Here is a 23,340-nt window from a genome sequence, read left to right as displayed (position 1 = left end):
TGGTTCCCCAAATTTCGTTCTTCTATGTTGAAGCATTCGTTTCCAGTAACAGTTTGAATTTTGGCGTTTCACTCTGTTTTCTCCTATACTGATAGATGTATTTGGAACTCTAAATCAAACACGGTTTGTGCTAGCTTCTTGAAACTTGACACAATAAAGCAGTTTCACGTTCTATCTCTATGTTCTGTTTCCTCTTGATGTAGCCCTAAGCAGTGACTGGAGAGAAACACTTTAATTGCAAGGGGTTGCCAAGCTTTTAAAATTTACGAGTCTCCAGAAATCTCAGCAACTATTTTTTCACCCAAACTGGATGATACTTTCAGGTAATGATCAGTACACTAAGGCCACTTGGTTCCCCAAATTTCGTTCTTCTATGTTGAAGCGTTCGTTTCCAGTAACAGTTTGAATTTTGGCGTTTCACTCTGTTTTCTCCTATACTGATAGATGTATTTGGAACTCTATATCAAACACGGTTTGTGCTAGCTTCTTGAAACTTTACACAATAAAGCAGTTTCACGTTCTATCTCTATGTTCTGTTTCCTCTTGATGTAGCCATAAGCAGTGACTGGGGAGAAACACTTTCATTGCAAGGGGTTGCCAAGCTTCCAAAATTTACGAGTCTCCAGAAATCTCAGCAACTATTTTTTCACCCAAACTGGATGATACTTTCAGGTAATGATCAGTACACTAAGCCCACTTGGTTCCCCAAATTTCGTTCTTCTATGTTGAAGCGTTCGTTTCCAGTAACAGTTTGAATTTTGGCCTTTCATTCTGTTTTCTCCTATACTGATAGATGTATTTGGAACTCTAAATCAAACACGGTTTCTGCTAGCTTCTTCAAACTTGACACAATAAAGCAGTTTTAGGTTCTATCTCTATGTTCTTTTTCCTCTTGATGTAGCCCTAAGCAGTGACTGGGGAGAAACACTTTCATTGAAAGGGGTTGCCAAGCTTCCAAAAATTACGAGTCTCCAGAAATCTCAGCAACTATTTTTTCACCCAAACTGGATGATACTTTCAGGTAATGATCAGTACACTAAGCCCACTTGGTTCCCCAAATTTCGTTCTTCTATGTTGAAGCGTTCGTTTCCAGTAACAGTTTGAATTTTGGCGTTTCACTCTGTTTTCTCCTATACTGATAGATGTATTTGGAACTCTAAATCAAACACGGTTTGTGCTAGCTTCTTGAAACTTGACACAATAAAGCAGTTTCAGGTTCTATCTCTATGTTCTTTTTCCTCTTGATGTAGCCCTAAGCAGTGACTGGGGAGAAACACTTTCATTGAAACGGGTTGCCAAGCTTCCAAAAATTACGAGTCTCCAGAAATCTCAGCAACTATTTTTTCACCCAAACTTGATGATACTTTCAGGTAATGATCAGTACACTAAGCCCACTTGGTTCCCCAAATTTTGTTCTTCTATGTTGAAGCGTCCGTTTCCAGTAACAGTTTGAATTTTTGTGTTTCACTCTGTTTTCTCCTATACTGATAGATGTATTTGGAACTCTAAATCAAACACGGTTTGTGCTAGCTTCTTGAAACTTGACACAATAAAGCAGTTTCACGTTCTATCTCTATGTTCTGTTTCCTCTTGATGTAGCCCTAAGCAGTGACTGGGGAGAAACACTTTCATTGAAAGGGGTTGCCAAGCTTCCAAAAATTACGAGTCTCCAGAAATGTCAGGAACTATTTTTTCACCCAAACTGGATGACACTTTCAGGTAATGATCAGTACACTAAGCCCACTTGGTTCCCCAAATTTCGTTCTTCTATGTTGAAGCATTCGTTTCCAGTAACAGTTTGAATTTTGGCGTTTCACTCTGTTTTCTCCTATACTGATAGATGTATTTGGAACTCTAAATCAAACACGGTTTGTGCTAGCTTCTTGAAACTTGACACAATAAAGCAGTTTCACGTTCTATCTCTATGTTCTGTTTCCTCTTGATGTAGCCCTAAGCAGTGACTGGAGAGAAACACTTTCATTGCAAGGGGTTGCCAAGCTTTTAAAATTTACGAGTCTCCAGAAATCTCAGCAACTATTTTTTCACCCAAACTGGATGATACTTTCAGGTAATGATCAGTACACTAAGCCCACTTGGTTCCCCAAATTTCGTTCTTCTATGTTGAAGCGTTCATTTCCAGTAACAGTTTGAATTTTGGCGTTTCACTCTGTTTTCTCCTATACTGATAGATGTATTTGGAACTCTATATCAAACACAGTTTGTGCTAGCTTCTTGAAACTTGACACAATAAAGCAGTTTCACGTTCTATCTCTATGTTCTGTTTCCTCTTGATGTAGCCATAAGCAGTGACTGGGGAGAAACACTTTCATTGCAAGGGGTTGCCAAGCTTCCAAAATTTACGAGTCTCCAGAAATCTCAGCAACTATTTTTTCACCCAAACTGGATGATACTTTCAGGTAATGATCAGTACACTAAGCCCACTTGGTTCCCCAAATTTCATTCTTCTATGTTGAAGCGTTCGTTTCCAGTAACAGTTTGAATTTTGGCGTTTCACTCTGTTTTCTCCTATACTGATAGATGTATTTGGAACTCTAAATCAAACAAGGTTTGTGCTAGCTTCTTGAAACTTGACACAATAAAGCAGTTTCACGTTCTATCTCTATGTTCTGTTTCCTCTTGATGTAGCCCTAAGCAGTGACTGGGGAGAAACACTTTCATTGAAAGGGGTTGCCAAGCTTCCAAAAATTACGAGTCTCCAGAAATCTCAGCAACTATTTTTTCACCCAAACTGGATGACACTTTCAGGTAATGATCAGTACACTAAGCCCACTTGGTTCCCCAAATTTCGTTCTTCTATGTTGAAGCGTTCGTTTCCAGTAACAGTTTGAATTTTGGCGTTTCACTCTGTTTTCTCCTATACTGATAGATGTATTTGGAACTCTAAATCAAACACGGTTTGTGCTAGCTTCTTGAAACTTGACACAATAAAGCAGTTTCACGTTCTATCTCTATGTTCTGTTTCCTCTTGATGTAGCCCTAAGCAGTGACTGGAGAGAAACACTTTCATTGCAAGGGGTTGCCAAGCTTTTAAAATTTACGAGTCTCCAGAAATCTCAGCAACTATTTTTTCACCCAAACTGGATGATACTTTCAGGTAATGATCAGTACACTAAGGCCACTTGGTTCCCCAAATTTCGTTCTTCTATGTTGAAGCGTTCATTTCCAGTAACAGTTTGAATTTTGGCGTTTCACTCTGTTTTCTCCTATACTGATAGATGTATTTGGAACTCTATATCAAACACAGTTTGTGCTAGCTTCTTGAAACTTGACACAATAAAGCAGTTTCACGTTCTATCTCTATGTTCTGTTTCCTCTTGATGTAGCCATAAGCAGTGACTGGGGAGAAACACTTTCATTGCAAGGGGTTGCCAAGCTTCCAAAATTTACGAGTCTCCAGAAATCTCAGCAACTATTTTTTCACCCAAACTGGATGATACTTTCAGGTAATGATCAGTACACTAAGCCCACTTGGTTCCTCAAATTTCATTCTTCTATGTTGAAGCGTTCGTTTCCAGTAACAGTTTGAATTTTGGCGTTTCACTCTGTTTTCTCCTATACTGATAGATGTATTTGGAACTCTAAATCAAACAAGGTTTGTGCTAGCTTCTTGAAACTTGACACAATAAAGCAGTTTCACGTTCTATCTCTATGTTCTGTTTCCTCTTGATGTAGCCCTAAGCAGTGACTGGGGAGAAACACTTTCATTGAAAGGGGTTGCCAAGCTTCCAAAAATTACGAGTCTCCAGAAATCTCAGCAACTATTTTTTCACCCAAACTTGATGACACTTTCAGGTAATGATCAGTACACTAAGCCCACTTGGTTCCCCAAATTTTGTTCTTCTATGTTGAAGCGTCCGTTTCCAGTAACAGTTTGAATTTTGGCGTTTCACTCTGTTTTCTCCTATACTGATAGATGTATTTGGAACTCTAAATCAAACACGGTTTGTGCTAGCTTCTTGAAACTTGACACAATAAAGCAGTTTCACGTTCTATCTCTATGTTCTGTTTCCTCTTGATGTAGCCCTAAGCAGTGACTGGGGAGAAACACTTTCATTGAAAGGGGTTGCCAAGCTTCCAAAAATTACGAGTCTCCAGAAATCTCAGCAACTATTTTTTCACCCAAACTGGATGATACTTTCAGGTAATGATCAGTACACTAAGCCCACTTGGTTCCCCAAATTTCGTTCTTCTATTTTGAAGCGTTCGTTTCCAGTAACAGTTTGAATTTTGGCGTTTCACTCTGTTTTCTCCTATACTGATAGATGTATTTGGAACTCTAAATCAAACACGGTTTGTGCTAGCTTCTTGAAACTTGACACAATAAAGCAGTTTCAGGTTCTATCTCTATGTTCTTTTTCCTCTTGATGTAGCCCTAAGCAGTGACTGGGGAGAAACACTTTCATTGAAACGGGTTGCCAAGCTTCCAAAAATTACGAGTCTCCCGAAATCTCAGCAACTATTTTTTCACCCAAACTTGATGATACTTTCAGGTAATGATCAGTACACTAAGCCCACTTGGTTCCCCAAATTTTGTTCTTCTATGTTGAAGCGTCCGTTTCCAGTAACAGTTTGAATTTTGGTGTTTCACTCTGTTTTCTCCTATACTGATAGATGTATTTGGAACTCTAAATCAAACACGGTTTGTGCTAGCTTCTTGAAACTTGACACAATAAAGCAGTTTCACGTTCTATCTCTATGTTCTGTTTCCTCTTGATGTAGCCCTAAGCAGTGACTGGGGAGAAACACTTTCATTGAAAGGGGTTGCCAAGCTTCCAAAAATTACGAGTCTCCAGAAATCTCAGGAACTATTTTTTCACCCAAACTGGATGACACTTTCAGGTAATGATCAGTACACTAAGCCCACTTGGTTCCCCAAATTTCGTTCTTCTATGTTGAAGCATTCGTTTCCAGTAACAGTTTGAATTTTGGCGTTTCACTCTGTTTTCTCCTATACTGATAGATGTATTTGGAACTCTAAATCAAACACGGTTTGTGCTAGCTTCTTGAAACTTGACACAATAAAGCAGTTTCACGTTCTATCTCTATGTTCTGTTTCCTCTTGATGTAGCCCTAAGCAGTGACTGGGGAGAAACACTTTCATTGAAAGGGGTTGCCAAGCTTCCAAAAATTACGAGTCTCCAGAAATCTCAGCAACTATTTTTTCACCCAAACTTGATGACACTTTCAGGTAATGATCAGTACACTAAGCCCACTTGGTTCCCCAAATTTCGTTCTTCTATGTTGAAGCGTCCGTTTCCAGTAACAGTTTGAATTTTGGCGTTTCACTCTGTTTTCTCCTATACTGATAGATGTATTTGGAACTCTAAATCAAACACGGTTTGTGCTAGCTTCTTGAAACTTGACACAATAAAGCAGTTTCACGTTCTATCTCTATGTTCTGTTTCCTCTTGATGTAGCCCTAAGCAGTGACTGGGGAGAAACACTTTCATTGAAAGGGGTTGCCAAGCTTCCAAAAATTACGAGTCTCCAGAAATCTCAGCAACTATTTTTTCACCCAAACTGGATGACACTTTCAGGTAATGATCAGTACACTAAGCCCACTTGGTTCCCCAAATTTCGTTCTTCTATGTTGAAGCGTTCGTTTCCAGTAACAGTTTGAATTTTGGCGTTTCACTCTGTTTTCTCCTATACTGATAGATGTATTTGGAACTCTAAATCAAACACGGTTTGTGCTAGCTTCTTGAAACTTGACACAATAAAGCAGTTTCACGTTCTATCTCTATGTTCTGTTTCCTCTTGATGTAGCCATAAGCAGTGACTGGGGAGAAACACTTTCATTGCAAGGGGTTGCCAAGCTTCCAAAATTTACGAGTCTCCAGAAATCTCAGCAACTATTTTTTCACCCAAACTGGATGATACTTTCAGGTAATGATCAGTACACTAAGCCCACTTGGTTCCCCAAATTTCATTCTTCTATGTTGAAGCGTTCGTTTCCAGTAACAGTTTGAATTTTGGCGTTTCACTCTGTTTTCTCCTATACTGATAGATGTATTTGGAACTCTAAATCAAACAAGGTTTGTGCTAGCTTCTTGAAACTTGACACAATAAAGCAGTTTCACGTTCTATCTCTATGTTCTGTTTCCTCTTGATGTAGCCCTAAGCAGTGACTGGGGAGAAACACTTTCATTGAAAGGGGTTGCCAAGCTTCCAAAAATTACGAGTCTCCAGAAATCTCAGCAACTATTTTTTCACCCAAACTTGATGACACTTTCAGGTAATGATCAGTACACTAAGCCCACTTGGTTCCCCAAATTTTGTTCTTCTATGTTGAAGCGTCCGTTTCCAGTAACAGTTTGAATTTTGGCGTTTCACTCTGTTTTCTCCTATACTGATAGATGTATTTGGAACTCTAAATCAAACACGGTTTGTGCTAGCTTCTTGAAACTTGACACAATAAAGCAGTTTCACGTTCTATCTCTATGTTCTGTTTCCTCTTGATGTAGCCCTAAGCAGTGACTGGGGAGAAACACTTTCATTGAAAGGGGTTGCCAAGCTTCCAAAAATTACGAGTCTCCAGAAATCTCAGCAACTATTTTTTCACCCAAACTGGATGACACTTTCAGGTAATGATCAGTACACTAAGCCCACTTGGTTCCCCAAATTTCGTTCTTCTATGTTGAAGCGTTCGTTTCCAGTAACAGTTTGAATTTTGGCGTTTCACTCTGTTTTCTCCTATACTGATAGATGTATTTGGAACTCTAAATCAAACACGGTTTGTGCTAGCTTCTTGAAACTTGACACAATAAAGCAGTTTCACGTTCTATCTCTATGTTCTGTTTCCTCTTGATGTAGCCCTAAGCAGTGACTGGAGAGAAACACTTTCATTGCAAGGGGTTGCCAAGCTTTTAAAATTTACGAGTCTCCAGAAATCTCAGCAACTATTTTTTCACCCAAACTGGATGATACTTTCAGGTAATGATCAGTACACTAAGGCCACTTGGTTCCCCAAATTTCGTTCTTCTATGTTGAAGCGTTCATTTCCAGTAACAGTTTGAATTTTGGCGTTTCACTCTGTTTTCTCCTATACTGATAGATGTATTTGGAACTCTATATCAAACACGGTTTGTGCTAGCTTCTTGAAACTTGACACAATAAAGCAGTTTCACGTTCTATCTCTATGTTCTGTTTCCTCTTGATGTAGCCATAAGCAGTGACTGGGGAGAAACACTTTCATTGCAAGGGGTTGCCAAGCTTCCAAAATTTACGAGTCTCCAGAAATCTCAGCAACTATTTTTTCACCCAAACTGGATGATACTTTCAGGTAATGATCAGTACACTAAGCCCACTTGGTTCCCCAAATTTCATTCTTCTATGTTGAAGCGTTCGTTTCCAGTAACAGTTTGAATTTTGGCGTTTCACTCTGTTTTCTCCTATACTGATAGATGTATTTGGAACTCTAAATCAAACAAGGTTTGTGCTAGCTTCTTGAAACTTGACACAATAAAGCAGTTTCACGTTCTATCTCTATGTTCTGTTTCCTCTTGATGTAGCCCTAAGCAGTGACTGGGGAGAAACACTTTCATTGAAAGGGGTTGCCAAGCTTCCAAAAATTACGAGTCTCCAGAAATCTCAGCAACTATTTTTTCACCCAAACTGGATGACACTTTCAGGTAATGATCAGTACACTAAGCCCACTTGGTTCCCCAAATTTTGTTCTTCTATGTTGAAGCGTCCGTTTCCAGTAACAGTTTGAATTTTGGCGTTTCACTCTGTTTTCTCCTATACTGATAGATGTATTTGGAACTCTAAATCAAACACGGTTTGTGCTAGCTTCTTGAAACTTGACACAATAAAGCAGTTTCACGTTCTATCTCTATGTTCTGTTTCCTCTTGATGTAGCCCTAAGCAGTGACTGGGGAGAAACACTTTCATTGAAAGGGGTTGCCAAGCTTCCAAAAATTACGAGTCTCCAGAAATCTCAGCAACTATTTTTTCACCCAAACTGGATGACACTTTCAGGTAATGATCAGTACACTAAGCCCACTTGGTTCCCCAAATTTCGTTCTTCTATGTTGAAGCGTTCGTTTCCAGTAACAGTTTGAATTTTGGCGTTTCACTCTGTTTTCTCCTATACTGATAGATGTATTTGGAACTCTAAATCAAACACGGTTTGTGCTAGCTTCTTGAAACTTGACACAATAAAGCAGTTTCACGTTCTATCTCTATGTTCTGTTTCCTCTTGATGTAGCCCTAAGCAGTGACTGGAGAGAAACACTTTCATGAAACGGGTTGCCAAGCTTCCAAAAATTACGAGTCTCCAGAAATCTCAGCAACTATTTTTTCACCCAAACTTGATGATACTTTCAGGTAATGATCAGTACACTAAGCCCACTTGGTTCCCCAAATTTTGTTCTTCTATGTTGAAGCGTCCGTTTCCAGTAACAGTTTGAATTTTGGCGTTTCACTCTGTTTTCTCCTATACTGATAGATGTATTTGGAACTCTAAATCAAACACGGTTTGTGCTAGCTTCTTGAAACTTGACACAATAAAGCAGTTTCACGTTCTATCTCTATGTTCTGTTTCCTCTTGATGTAGCCCTAAGCAGTGACTGGGGAGAAACACTTTCATTGAAAGGGGTTGCCAAGCTTCCAAAAATTACGAGTCTCCAGAAATCTCAGGAACTATTTTTTCACCCAAACTGGATGACACTTTCAGGTAATGATCAGTACACTAAGCCCACTTGGTTCCCCAAATTTCGTTCTTCTATGTTGAAGCATTCGTTTCCAGTAACAGTTTGAATTTTGGCGTTTCACTCTGTTTTCTCCTATACTGATAGATGTATTTGGAACTCTAAATCAAACACGGTTTGTGCTAGCTTCTTGAAACTTGACACAATAAAGCAGTTTCACGTTCTATCTCTATGTTCTGTTTCCTCTTGATGTAGCCCTAAGCAGTGACTGGAGAGAAACACTTTCATTGCAAGGGGTTGCCAAGCTTTTAAAATTTACGAGTCTCCAGAAATCTCAGCAACTATTTTTTCACCCAAACTGGATGATACTTTCAGGTAATGATCAGTACACTAAGGCCACTTGGTTCCCCAAATTTCGTTCTTCTATGTTGAAGCGTTCGTTTCCAGTAACAGTTTGAATTTTGGCGTTTCACTCTGTTTTCTCCTATACTGATAGATGTATTTGGAACTCTATATCAAACACGGTTTGTGCTAGCTTCTTGAAACTTTACACAATAAAGCAGTTTCACGTTCTATCTCTATGTTCTGTTTCCTCTTGATGTAGCCATAAGCAGTGACTGGGGAGAAACACTTTCATTGCAAGGGGTTGCCAAGCTTCCAAAATTTACGAGTCTCCAGAAATCTCAGCAACTATTTTTTCACCCAAACTGGATGATACTTTCAGGTAATGATCAGTACACTAAGCCCACTTGGTTCCCCAAATTTCGTTCTTCTATGTTGAAGCGTTCGTTTCCAGTAACAGTTTGAATTTTGGCGTTTCACTCTGTTTTCTCCTATACTGATACATGTATTTGGAACTCTAAATCAAACACGGTTAGTGCTAGCTTCTTGAAACTTGACACAATAAAGCAGTTTCACGTTCTATCTCTATTTTCTGTTTCATCTTGATGTAGCCCTAAGCAGTGACTGGGGAGAAACACTTTCATTGAAAGGGGTTGCCAAGCTTCCAAAAATTACGAGTCTCCAGAAATCTCAGCAACTATTTTTTCACCCAAACTTGATGACACTTTCAGGTAATGATCAGTACACTAAGCCCACTTGGTACCCCAAATTTCGTTCTTCTATGTTGAAGCGTTCGTTTCCAGTAACAGTTTGAATTTTGGCGTTTCACTCTGTTTTCTCCTATACTGATACATGTATTTGGAACTCTAAATCAAACACAGTTTGTGCAAGCTTCTTGAAACTTGACACAATAAAGCAGTTTCATGTTCTATCTCTATGTTCTGTTTCCTCTTGATGTAGCCCTAAGCAGTGACTGGGGAGAAACACTTACATTGCAAGGGGTTGCCAAGCTTCCAAAATTTACGAGTCTCCAGAAATCTCAGCAACTATTTTTTCACCCAAACTGGATGATACTTTCAGGTAATGATCAGTACACTAAGCCCACTTGGTTCCCCAAATTTCGTTCTTCTATGTTGAAGCGTTCGTTTCCAGTAACAGTTTGAATTTTGGCGTTTCACTCTGTGTTCTCCTATACTGATAGATGTATTTGGAACTCTAAATCAAACACGGTTTGTGCTAGCTTCTTGAAACTTGACACAATAAAGCAGTTTCACGTTCTATCTCTATGTTCTGTTTCCTCTTGATGTAGCCCTGAGCAGTGGCTGGGGAGAAACACTTTTATTGCAAGGGGTTGCCAAGCTTCCAAAAATTACGAGTCTCCAGAAATCTCAGCAACTATTTTTTCACCCAAACTGGATGACACTTTCAGGTAATGATCAGTACACTAAGCCCACTTGGTTCCCCAAATTTCGTTCTTCTATGTTGAAGCGTTCGTTTCCAGTAACAGTTTGAATTTTGGCGTTTCACTCTGTTTTCTCCTATACTGATAGATGTATTTGGAACTCTATATCAAACACGGTTTGTGCTAGCTTCTTGAAACTTTACACAATAAAGCAGTTTCACGTTCTATCTCTATGTTCTGTTTCCTCTTGATGTAGCCATAAGCAGTGACTGGGGAGAAACACTTTCATTGCAAGGGGTTGCCAAGCTTCCAAAATTTACGAGTCTCCAGAAATCTCAGCAACTATTTTTTCACCCAAACTGGATGATACTTTCAGGTAATGATCAGTACACTAAGCCCACTTGGTTCCCCAAATTTCGTTCTTCTATGTTGAAGCGTTCGTTTCCAGTAACAGTTTGAATTTTGGCCTTTCATTCTGTTTTCTCCTATACTGGTACATGTATTTGGAACTCTAAATCAAACACGGTTTGTGCTAGCTTCTTCAAACTTGACACAATAAAGCAGTTTTAGGTTCTATCCCTATGTTCTTTTTCCTCTTGATGTAGCCCTAAGCAGTGACTGGGGAGAAACACTTTCATTGAAAGGGGTTGCCAAGCTTCCAAAAATTACGAGTCTCCAGAAATCTCAGCAACTATTTTTTCACCCAAACTGGATGATACTTTCAGGTAATGATCAGTACACTAAGCCCACTTGGTTCCCCAAATTTCGTTCTTCTATGTTGAAGCGTTCGTTTCCAGTAACAGTTTGAATTTTGGCGTTTCACTCTGTTTTCTCCTATACTGATAGATGTATTTTGAACTCTAAATCAAACACGGTTTGTGCTAGCTTCTTGAAACTTGACACAATAAAGCAGTTTCACGTTCTATCTCTATGTTCTTTTTCCTCTTGATGTAGCCCTAAGCAGTGACTGGGGAGAAACACTTTCATTGAAAGGGGTTGCCAAGCTTCCAAAAATTACGAGTCTCCAGAAATCTCAGCAACTATTTTTTCACCCAAACTGGATGATACTTTCAGGTAATGATCAGTACACTAAGCCCACTTGGTTCCCCAAATTTCGTTCTTCTATGTTGAAGCGTTCGTTTCCAGTAACAGTTTGAATTTTGGCGTTTCACTCTGTTTTCTCCTATACTGATACATGTATTTGGAACTCTAAATCAAACACAGTTTGTGCAAGCTTCTTGAAACTTGACACAATAAAGCAGTTTCACGTTCTATCTCTATGTTCTGTTTCCTCTTGATGTAGCCCTAAGCAGTGACTGGGGAGAAACACTTACATTGCAAGGGGTTGCCAAGCTTCCAAAAATTACGAGTCTCCAGAAATCTCAGCAACTATTTTTTCACCCAAACTGGATGACACATTCAGGTAATGATCAGTACACTAAGCCCACTTGGATCCCCAAATTTCGTTCTTCTATGTTGAAGCGTTCGTTTCCAGTAACAGTTTGAATTTTGGCGTTTCACTCTGTTTTCTCCTATACTGATAGATGTATTTGGAACTCTAAATCAAACACGGTTTGTGCTAGCTTCTTGAAACTTGACACAATAAAGCAGTTTCAGGTTCTATCTCTATGTTCTTTTTCCTCTTGATGTAGCCCTAAGCAGTGACTGGGGAGAAACACTTTCATTGAAAGGGGTTGCCAAGCTTCCAAAAATTACGAGTCTCCAGAAATCTCAGCAACTATTTTTTCACCCAAACTGGATGATACTTTCAGGTAATGATCAGTACACTAAGCCCACTTGGTTCCCCAAATTTCGTTCTTCTATTTTGAAGCGTTCGTTTCCAGTAACAGTTTGAATTTTGGCGTTTCACTCTGTGTTCTCCTATATTGATAGATGTATTTGGAACTCTAAATCAAACACGGTTTGTGCTAGCTTCTTGAAACTTGACACAATAAAGCAGTTTCACGTTCTCTCTCTATGTTCTGTTTCCTCTTGATGTAGCCCTAAGCAGTGACTGGGGAGAAACACTTTCATGAAACGGGTTGCCAAGCTTCCAAAAATTACGAGTCTCCAGAAATCTCAGCAACTATTTTTTCACCCAAACTTGATGATACTTTCAGGTAATGATCAGTACACTAAGCCCACTTGGTTCCCCAAATTTTGTTCTTCTATGTTGAAGCGTCCGTTTTCAGTAACAGTTTGAATTTTGGCGTTTCACTCTGTTTTCTCCTATACTGATAGATATATTTGGAACTCTAAATCAAACACGGTTTGTGCTAGCTTCTTGAAACTTGACACAATAAAGCAGTTTCACGTTCTATCTCTATGTTCTGTTTCCTCTTGATGTAGCCCTAAGCAGTGACTGGGGAGAAACACTTTCATTGAAAGGGGTTGCCAAGCTTCCAAAAATTACGAGTCTCCAGAAATCTCAGGAACTATTTTTTCACCCAAACTGGATGACACTTTCAGGTAATGATCAGTACACTAAGCCCACTTGGTTCCCCAAATTTCGTTCTTCTATGTTGAAGCATTCGTTTCCAGTAACAGTTTGAATTTTGGCGTTTCACTCTGTTTTCTCCTATACTGATAGATGTATTTGGAACTCTAAATCAAACACGGTTTGTGCTAGCTTCTTGAAACTTGACACAATAAAGCAGTTTCACGTTCTATCTCTATGTTCTGTTTCCTCTTGATGTAGCCCTAAGCAGTGACTGGAGAGAAACACTTTCATTGCAAGGGGTTGCCAAGCTTTTAAAATTTACGAGTCTCCAGAAATCTCAGCAACTATTTTTTCACCCAAACTGGATGATACTTTCAGGTAATGATCAGTACACTAAGGCCACTTGGTTCCCCAAATTTCGTTCTTCTATGTTGAAGCGTTCGTTTCCAGTAACAGTTTGAATTTTGGCGTTTCACTCTGTTTTCTCCTATACTGATAGATGTATTTGGAACTCTATATCAAACACGGTTTGTGCTAGCTTCTTGAAACTTTACACAATAAAGCAGTTTCACGTTCTATCTCTATGTTCTGTTTCCTCTTGATGTAGCCATAAGCAGTGACTGGGGAGAAACACTTTCATTGCAAGGGGTTGCCAAGCTTCCAAAATTTACGAGTCTCCAGAAATCTCAGCAACTATTTTTTCACCCAAACTGGATGATACTTTCAGGTAATGATCAGTACACTAAGCCCACTTGGTTCCCCAAATTTCGTTCTTCTATGTTGAAGCGTTCGTTTCCAGTAACAGTTTGAATTTTGGCGTTTCACTCTGTTTTCTCCTATACTGATAGATGTATTTGGAACTCTAAATCAAACAAGGTTTGTGCTAGCTTCTTGAAACTTGACACAATAAAGCAGTTTCACGTTCTATCTCTATTTTCTGTTTCATCTTGATGTAGCCCTAAGCAGTGACTGGGGAGAAACACTTTCATTGAAAGGGGTTGCCAAGCTTCCAAAAATTACGAGTCTCCAGAAATCTCAGCAACTATTTTTTCACCCAAACTTGATGACACTTTCAGGTAATGATCAGTACACTAAGCCCACTTGGTTCCCCAAATTTCGTTCTTCTATGTTGAAGCGTTCGTTTCCAGTAACAGTTTGAATTTTGGCGTTTCACTCTGTTTTCTCCTATACTGATACATGTATTTGGAACTCTAAATCAAACACAGTTTGTGCAAGCTTCTTGAAACTTGACACAATAAAGCAGTTTCATGTTCTATCTCTATGTTCTGTTTCCTCTTGATGTAGCCCTAAGCAGTGACTGGGGAGAAACACTTACATTGCAAGGGGTTGCCAAGCTTCCAAAATTTACGAGTCTCCAGAAATCTCAGCAACTATTTTTTCACCCAAACTGGATGATACTTTCAGGTAATGATCAGTACACTAAGCCCACTTGGTTCCCCAAATTTCGTTCTTCTATGTTGAAGCGTTCGTTTCCAGTAACAGTTTGAATTTTGGCGTTTCACTCTGTGTTCTCCTATATTGATAGATGTATTTGGAACTCTAAATCAAACACGGTTTGTGCTAGCTTCTTGAAACTTGACACAATAAAGCAGTTTCACGTTCTATCTCTATGTTCTGTTTCCTCTTGATGTAGCCCTGAGCAGTGGCTGGGGAGAAACACTTTTATTGCAAGGGGTTGCCAAGCTTCCAAAAATTACGAGTCTCCAGAAATCTCAGCAACTATTTTTTCACCCAAACTGGATGACACTTTCAGGTAATGATCAGTACACTAAGCCCACTTGGTTCCCCAAATTTCGTTCTTCTATGTTGAAGCGTTCGTTTCCAGTAACAGTTTGAATTTTGGCGTTTCACTCTGTTTTCTCCTATACTGATAGATGTATTTGGAACTCTAAATCAAACACAGTTTCTGCAAGCTTCTTGAAACTTGACACAATAAAGCAGTTTCACGTTCTATCTCTATGTTCTGTTTCCTCTTGATGTAGCCCTAAGCAGTGACTGGGGAGAAACACTTACATTGCAAGGGGTTGCCAAGCTTCCAAAAATTACGAGTCTCCAGAAATCTCAGCAACTATTTTTTCACCCAAACTGGATGACACATTCAGGTAATGATCAGTACACTAAGCCCACTTGGTTCCCCAAATTTCATTCTTCTATGTTGAAGCGTTCGTTTCCAGTAACAGTTTGAATTTTGGTGTTTCACTCTGTTTTCTCCTATACTGATAGATGTATTTGGAACTCTAAATCAAACACGGTTTGTGCTAGCTTCTTGAAACTTGACACAATAAAGCAGTTTCACGTTCTATCTCTATGTTCTTTTTCCTCTTGATGTAGCCCTAAGCAGTGACTGGGGAGAAACACTTTAATTGAAAGGGGTTGCCAATCTTCCAAAAATTACGAGTCTCCAGAAATCTCAGCAACTATTTTTTCACCCAAACTTGATGATACTTTCAGGTAATGATCAGTACACTAAGCCCACTTGGTTCCCCAAATTTTGTTCTTCTATGTTGAAGCGTCCGTTTCCAGTAACAGTTTGAATTTTGGCGTTTCACTCTGTTTTCTCCTATACTGATAGATGTATTTGGAACTCTAAATCAAACACGGTTTGTGCTAGCTTCTTGAAACTTGACACAATAAAGCAGTTTCACGTTCTATCTCTATGTTCTGTTTCCTCTTGATGTAGCCCTAAGCAGTGACTGGGGAGAAACACTTTCATTGAAAGGGGTTGCCAAGCTTCCAAAAATTACGAGTCTCCAGAAATCTCAGCAACTATTTTTTCACCCAAACTGGATGACACTTTCAGGTAATGATCAGTACACTAAGCCCACTTGGTTCCCCAAATTTCGTTCTTCTATGTTGAAGCGTTCGTTTCCAGTAACAGTTTGAATTTTGGCGTTTCACTCTGTTTTCTCCTATACTGATAGATGTATTTGGAACTCTAAATCAAACACGGTTTGTGCTAGCTTCTTGAAACTTGACACAATAAAGCAGTTTCACGTTCTATCTCTATGTTCTGTTTCCTCTTGATGTAGCCCTAAGCAGTGACTGGAGAGAAACACTTTCATTGCAAGGGGTTGCCAAGCTTTTAAAATTTACGAGTCTCCAGAAATCTCAGCAACTATTTTTTCACCCAAACTGGATGATACTTTCAGGTAATGATCAGTACACTAAGGCCACTTGGTTCCCCAAATTTCGTTCTTCTATGTTGAAGCGTTCATTTCCAGTAACAGTTTGAATTTTGGCGTTTCACTCTGTTTTCTCCTATACTGATAGATGTATTTGGAACTCTATATCAAACACAGTTTGTGCTAGCTTCTTGAAACTTGACACAATAAAGCAGTTTCACGTTCTATCTCTATGTTCTGTTTCCTCTTGATGTAGCCATAAGCAGTGACTGGGGAGAAACACTTTCATTGCAAGGGGTTGCCAAGCTTCCAAAATTTACGAGTCTCCAGAAATCTCAGCAACTATTTTTTCACCCAAACTGGATGATACTTTCAGGTAATGATCAGTACACTAAGCCCACTTGGTTCCCCAAATTTCATTCTTCTATGTTGAAGCGTTCGTTTCCAGTAACAGTTTGAATTTTGGCGTTTCACTCTGTTTTCTCCTATACTGATAGATGTATTTGGAACTCTAAATCAAACAAGGTTTGTGCTAGCTTCTTGAAACTTGACACAATAAAGCAGTTTCACGTTCTATCTCTATGTTCTGTTTCCTCTTGATGTAGCCCTAAGCAGTGACTGGGGAGAAACACTTTCATTGAAAGGGGTTGCCAAGCTTCCAAAAATTACGAGTCTCCAGAAATCTCAGCAACTATTTTTTCACCCAAACTTGATGACACTTTCAGGTAATGATCAGTACACTAAGCCCACTTGGTTCCCCAAATTTTGTTCTTCTATGTTGAAGCGTCCGTTTCCAGTAACAGTTTGAATTTTGGCGTTTCACTCTGTTTTCTCCTATACTGATAGATGTATTTGGAACTCTAAATCAAACACGGTTTGTGCTAGCTTCTTGAAACTTGACACAATAAAGCAGTTTCACGTTCTATCTCTATGTTCTGTTTCCTCTTGATGTAGCCCTAAGCAGTGACTGGGGAGAAACACTTTCATTGAAAGGGGTTGCCAAGCTTCCAAAAATTACGAGTCTCCAGAAATCTCAGCAACTATTTTTTCACCCAAACTGGATGACACTTTCAGGTAATGATCAGTACACTAAGCCCACTTGGTTCCCCAAATTTCGTTCTTCTATGTTGAAGCGTTCGTTTCCAGTAACAGTTTGAATTTTGGCGTTTCACTCTGTTTTCTCCTATACTGATAGATGTATTTGGAACTCTAAATCAAACACGGTTTGTGCTAGCTTCTTGAAACTTGACACAATAAAGCAGTTTCACGTTCTATCTCTATGTTCTGTTTCCTCTTGATGTAGCCCTAAGCAGTGACTGGAGAGAAACACTTTCATTGCAAGGGGTTGCCAAGCTTTTAAAATTTACGAGTCTCCAGAAATCTCAGCAACTATTTTTTCACCCAAACTGGATGATACTTTCAGGTAATGATCAGTACACTAAGGCCACTTGGTTCCCCAAATTTCGTTCTTCTATGTTGAAGCGTTCATTTCCAGTAACAGTTTGAATTTTGGCGTTTCACTCTGTTTTCTCCTATACTGATAGATGTATTTGGAACTCTATATCAAACACAGTTTGTGCTAGCTTCTTGAAACTTGACACAATAAAGCAGTTTCACGTTCTATCTCTATGTTCTGTTTCCTCTTGATGTAGCCATAAGCAGTGACTGGGGAGAAACACTTTCATTGCAAGGGGTTGCCAAGCTTCCAAAATTTACGAGTCTCCAGAAATCTCAGCAACTATTTTTTCACCCAAACTGGATGATACTTTCAGGTAATGATCAGTACACTAAGCCCACTTGGTTCCCCAAATTTCATTCTTCTATGTTGAAGCGTTCGTTTCCAGTAACAGTTTGAATTTTGGCGTTTCACTCTGTTTTCTCCTATACTGATAGATGTATTTGGAACTCTAAATCAAACAAGGTTTGTGCTAGCTTCTTGAAACTTGACACAATAAAGCAGTTTCACGTTCTATCTCTATGTTCTGTTTCCTCTTGATGTAGCCCTAAGCAGTGACTGGGGAGAAACACTTTCATTGAAAGGGGTTGCCAAGCTTCCAAAAATTACGAGTCTCCAGAAATCTCAGCAACTATTTTTTCACCCAAACTTGATGACACTTTCAGGTAATGATCAGTACACTAAGCCCACTTGGTTCCCCAAATTTCGTTCTTCTATGTTGAAGCGTTCGTTTCCAGTAACAGTTTGAATTTTGGCGTTTCACTCTGTTTTCTCCTATACTGATACATGCATTTGGAACTCTAAATCAAACACAGTTTGTGCAAGCTTCTTGAAACTTGACACAATAAAGCAGTTTCATGTTCTATCTCTATGTTCTGTTTCCTCTTGATGTAGCCCTAAGCAGTGACTGGGGAGAAACACTTACATTGCAAGGGGTTGCCAAGCTTCCAAAATTTACGAGTCTCCAGAAATCTCAGCAACTATTTTTTCACCCAAACTGGATGATACTTTCTGGTAATGATCAGTACACTAAGCCCACTTGGTTCCCCAAATTTCGTTCTTCTATGTTGAAGCGTTCGTTTCCAGTAACAGTTTGAATTTTGGCGTTTCACTCTGTTTTCTCCTATACTGATAGATGTATTTGGAACTCTAACTCAAACACGGTTTGTGCTAGCTTCTTGAAACTTGACACAATAAAGCAGTTTCACGTTCTATCTCTATGTTCTGTTTCCTCTTGATGTAGCCCGAAGCAGTGACTGGGGAGAAACACTTTTATTGCAAGGGGTTGCCAAGCTTCCAAAAATTACGAGTCTCCAGAAATCTCAGCAACTATTTTTTCACCCAAACTGGATGACACTTTCAGGTAATGATCAGTACACTAAGCCCACTTGGTTCCCCAAATTTCGTTCTTCTATGTTGAAGCGTTCGTTTCCAGTAACAGTTTGAATTTTGGCGTTTCACTCTGTTTTCTCCTATACTGATACATGTATTTGGAACTCTAAATCAAACACGGTTTGTGCTAGCTTCTTCAAACTTGACACAATAAAGCAGTTTCAGGTTCTATCTCTATGTTCTTTTTCCTCTTGATGTAGCCCTAAGCAGTGACTGGGGAGAAACACTTTCATTGAAAGGGGTTGCCAAGCTTCCAAAAATTACGAGTCTCCAGAAATCTCAGCAACTATTTTTTCACCCAAACTGGATGATGCTTTCAGGTAATGATCAGTACACTAAGCCCACTTGGTTCCCCAAATTTCGTTCTTCTATGTTGAAGCGTTCGTTTCCAGTAACAGTTTGAATTTTGGCGTTTCACTCTGTTTTCTCCTATACTGACAGATGTATTTGGAACTCTAAATCAAACACGGTTTGTGATAGCTTCTTAAAACTTGACACAATAAAGCAGTTTCACGTTGTATCTCTATGTTCTGTTTCCTCTTGATGTAACCCTCAGCAGTGACTGGGGAGAAACACTTTCATTGAAAGGGGTTGCCAAGCTTCCAAAAATTACGAGTCTCCAGAAATCTCAGCAACTATTTTTTCACCCAAACTTGACGACATTTTCAGGTAATGATCAGTACACAAAGCCCACTTGGTTCCCCAAATTTCGTTCTTCTATGTTGAAGCGTTCGTTTCCAGTAACAGTTTGAATTTTGGCGTTTCACTCTGTTTTCTCCTATACTGATAGATGTATTTGGAACTCTAAATCAAACACGGTTTGTGCTAGCTTCTTGAAACTTGACACAATAAAGCAGTTTCACGTTCTATCTCTATGTTCTGTTTCCTCTTGATGTAGCCCTAAGCAGTGACTGGAGAGAAACACTTTCATTGCAAGGGGTTGCCAAGCTTTTAAAATTTACGAGTCTCCAGAAATCTCAGCAACTATTTTTTCACCCAAACTGGATGATACTTTCAGGTAATGATCAGTACACTAAGGCCACTTGGTTCCCCAAATTTCGTTCTTCTATGTTGAAGCGTTCATTTCCAGTAACAGTTTGAATTTTGGCGTTTCACTCTGTTTTCTCCTATACTGATAGATGTATTTGGAACTCTATATCAAACACAGTTTGTGCTAGCTTCTTGAAACTTGACACAATAAAGCAGTTTCACGTTCTATCTCTATGTTCTGTTTCCTCTTGATGTAGCCATAAGCAGTGACTGGGGAGAAACACTTTCATTGCAAGGGGTTGCCAAGCTTCCAAAATTTACGAGTCTCCAGAAATCTCAGCAACTATTTTTTCACCCAAACTGGATGATACTTTCAGGTAATGATCAGTACACTAAGCCCACTTGGTTCCCCAAATTTCATTCTTCTATGTTGAAGCGTTCGTTTCCAGTAACAGTTTGAATTTTGGCGTTTCACTCTGTTTTCTCCTATACTGATAGATGTATTTGGAACTCTAAATCAAACAAGGTTTGTGCTAGCTTCTTGAAACTTGACACAATAAAGCAGTTTCACGTTCTATCTCTATGTTCTGTTTCCTCTTGATGTAGCCCTAAGCAGTGACTGGGGAGAAACACTTTCATTGAAAGGGGTTGCCAAGCTTCCAAAAATTACGAGTCTCCAGAAATCTCAGCAACTATTTTTTCACCCAAACTTGATGACACTTTCAGGTAATGATCAGTACACTAAGCCCACTTGGTTCCCCAAATTTCGTTCTTCTATGTTGAAGCGTTCGTTTCCAGTAACAGTTTGAATTTTGGCGTTTCACTCTGTTTTCTCCTATACTGATACATGTATTTGGAACTCTAAATCAAACACAGTTTGTGCAAGCTTCTTGAAACTTGACACAATAAAGCAGTTTCATGTTCTATCTCTATGTTCTGTTTCCTCTTGATGTAGCCCTAAGCAGTGACTGGGGAGAAACACTTACATTGCAAGGGGTTGCCAAGCTTCCAAAATTTACGAGTCTCCAGAAATCTCAGCAACTATTTTTTCACCCAAACTGGATGATACTTTCTGGTAATGATCAGTACACTAAGCCCACTTGGTTCCCCAAATTTCGTTCTTCTATGTTGAAGCGTTCGTTTCCAGTAACAGTTTGAATTTTGGCGTTTCACTCTGTTTTCTCCTATACTGATAGATGTATTTGGAACTCTAAATCAAACACGGTTTGTGCTAGCTTCTTGAAACTTGACACAATAAAGCAGTTTCACGTTCTATCTCTATGTTCTGTTTCCTCTTGATGTAGCCCGAAGCAGTGACTGGGGAGAAACACTTTTATTGCAAGGGGTTGCCAAGCTTCCAAAAATTACAAGTCTCCAGAAATCTCAGCAACTATTTTTTCACCCAAACTGGATGACACTTTCAGGTAATGATCAGTACACTAAGCCCACTTGGTTCCCCAAATTTCGTTCTTCTATGTTGAAGCGTTCGTTTCCAGTAACAGTTTGAATTTTGGCGTTTCACTCTGTTTTCTCCTATACTGATACATGTATTTGGAACTCTAAATCAAACACGGTTTGTGCTAGCTTCTTCAAACTTGACACAATAAAGCAGTTTCAGGTTCTATCTCTATGTTCTTTTTCCTCTTGATGTAGCCCTAAGCAGTGACTGGGGAGAAACACTTTCATTGAAAGGGGTTGCCAAGCTTCCAAAAATTACGAGTCTCCAGAAATCTCAGCAACTATTTTTTCACCCAAACTGGATGATGCTTTCAGGTAATGATCAGTACACTAAGCCCACTTGGTTCCCCAAATTTCGTTCTTCTATGTTGAAGCGTTCGTTTCAAGTAACAGTTTGAATTTTGGCGTTTCACTCTGTTTTCTCCTATACTGACAGATGTATTTGGAACTCTAAATCAAACACGGTTTGTGATAGCTTCTTAAAACTTGACACAATAAAGCAGTTTCACGTTGTATCTCTATGTTCTGTTTCCTCTTGATGTAACCCTCAGCAGTGACTGGGGAGAAACACTTTCATTGAAAGGGGTTGCCAAGCTTCCAAAAATTACGAGTCTCCAGAAATCTCAGCAACTATTTTTTCACCCAAACTTGACGACACTTTCAGGTAATGATCAGTACACAAAGCCCACTTGGTTCCCCAAATTTCGTTCTTCTATGTTGAAGCGTTCGTTTCCAGTAACAGTTTGAATTTTGGCGTTTCACTCTGTTTTCTCCTATACTGATAGATGTATTTGGAACTCTAAATCAAACACGGTTTGTGCTAGCTTCTTGAAACTTGACACAATAAAGCAGTTTCACGTTCTATCTCTATATTCTTTTTCCTCTTGATGTAGCCCTAAGCAGTGACTGGGGAGAAACACTTTCATTGAAAGGGGTTGCCAAGCTTCCAAAAATTACGAGTCTCCAGAAATCTCTGCAACTATTTTTTCACCCAAACTTGATGATACTTTCAGGTAATGATCAGTACACTAAGCCCACTTGGTTCCCCAAATTTCGTTCTTCTATTTTGAAGCGTTCGTTTCCAGTAACAGTTTGAATTTTGGCGTTTCACTCTGTTTTCTCCTATACTGATAGATGTATTTGGAACTCTAAATCAAACACGGTTTGTGCTAGCTTCTTGAAACTTGACACAATAAAGCAGTTTCACGTTCTATCTCTATGTTCTGTTTCCTCTTGATGTAGCCCTAAGCAGTGACTGGGGAGAAACACTTTCATTGAAAGGGGTTGCCAAGCTTCCAAAAATTACGAGTCTCCAAAAATCTCAGCAACTATTTTTTCACCCAAACTTGAAGACACTTTCAGGTAATGATCAGTACACTAAGCCCACTTGGTTCCCCAAATTTCGTTCTTCTATTTTGAAGCGTTCGTGTCCAGTAACAGTTTGAATTTTGGCGTTTCACTCTGTTTTCTCCTATACTGATAGAAGTATTTGGAACTCTAAATCAAACACGGTTTGTGCTAGCTTCTTGAAACTTGACACAATAAAGCAGTTTCACGTTCTATCTCTATGTTCTGTTTCCTCTTGATGTAACCCTCAGCAGTGACTGGGGAGAAACACTTTCATTGAAAGGGGTTGCCAAGCTTCCAAAAATTACGAGTCTCCAGAAATCTCAGCAACTATTTTTTCACCCAAACTGGATGATACTTTCAGGTAATGATCAGTACACTAAGCCCACTTGGTTCCCCAAATTTCGTTCTTCTATATTGAAGCGTTCATTTCCAGTAACAGTTTGAATTTTGGCGTTTCACTCTGTTTTCTCCTATACTGATAGATGTATTTGGAACTCTAAATCAAACACGGTTTGTGCTAGCTTCATGAAATTTGACACAATAAAGCAGTTTCATGTTCTATCTCTATGTTCTGTTTCCTCTTGATGTAGCCCTAAGCAGTGACTGGGGAGAAACACTTTCATTGAAAGGGGTTGCCAAGCTTCCAAAAATTACGAGTCTCCAGAAATCTCAGCAACTATTTTTTCACCCAAACT

Source organism: Spermophilus citellus (genome assembly GCF_964194105.1).
Source record: "Spermophilus citellus genome assembly, chromosome: 3".
Classification (NCBI taxonomy): domain Eukaryota; kingdom Metazoa; phylum Chordata; class Mammalia; order Rodentia; family Sciuridae; genus Spermophilus; species Spermophilus citellus.
Note: the sequence above shows the minus strand (reverse complement) of the source record.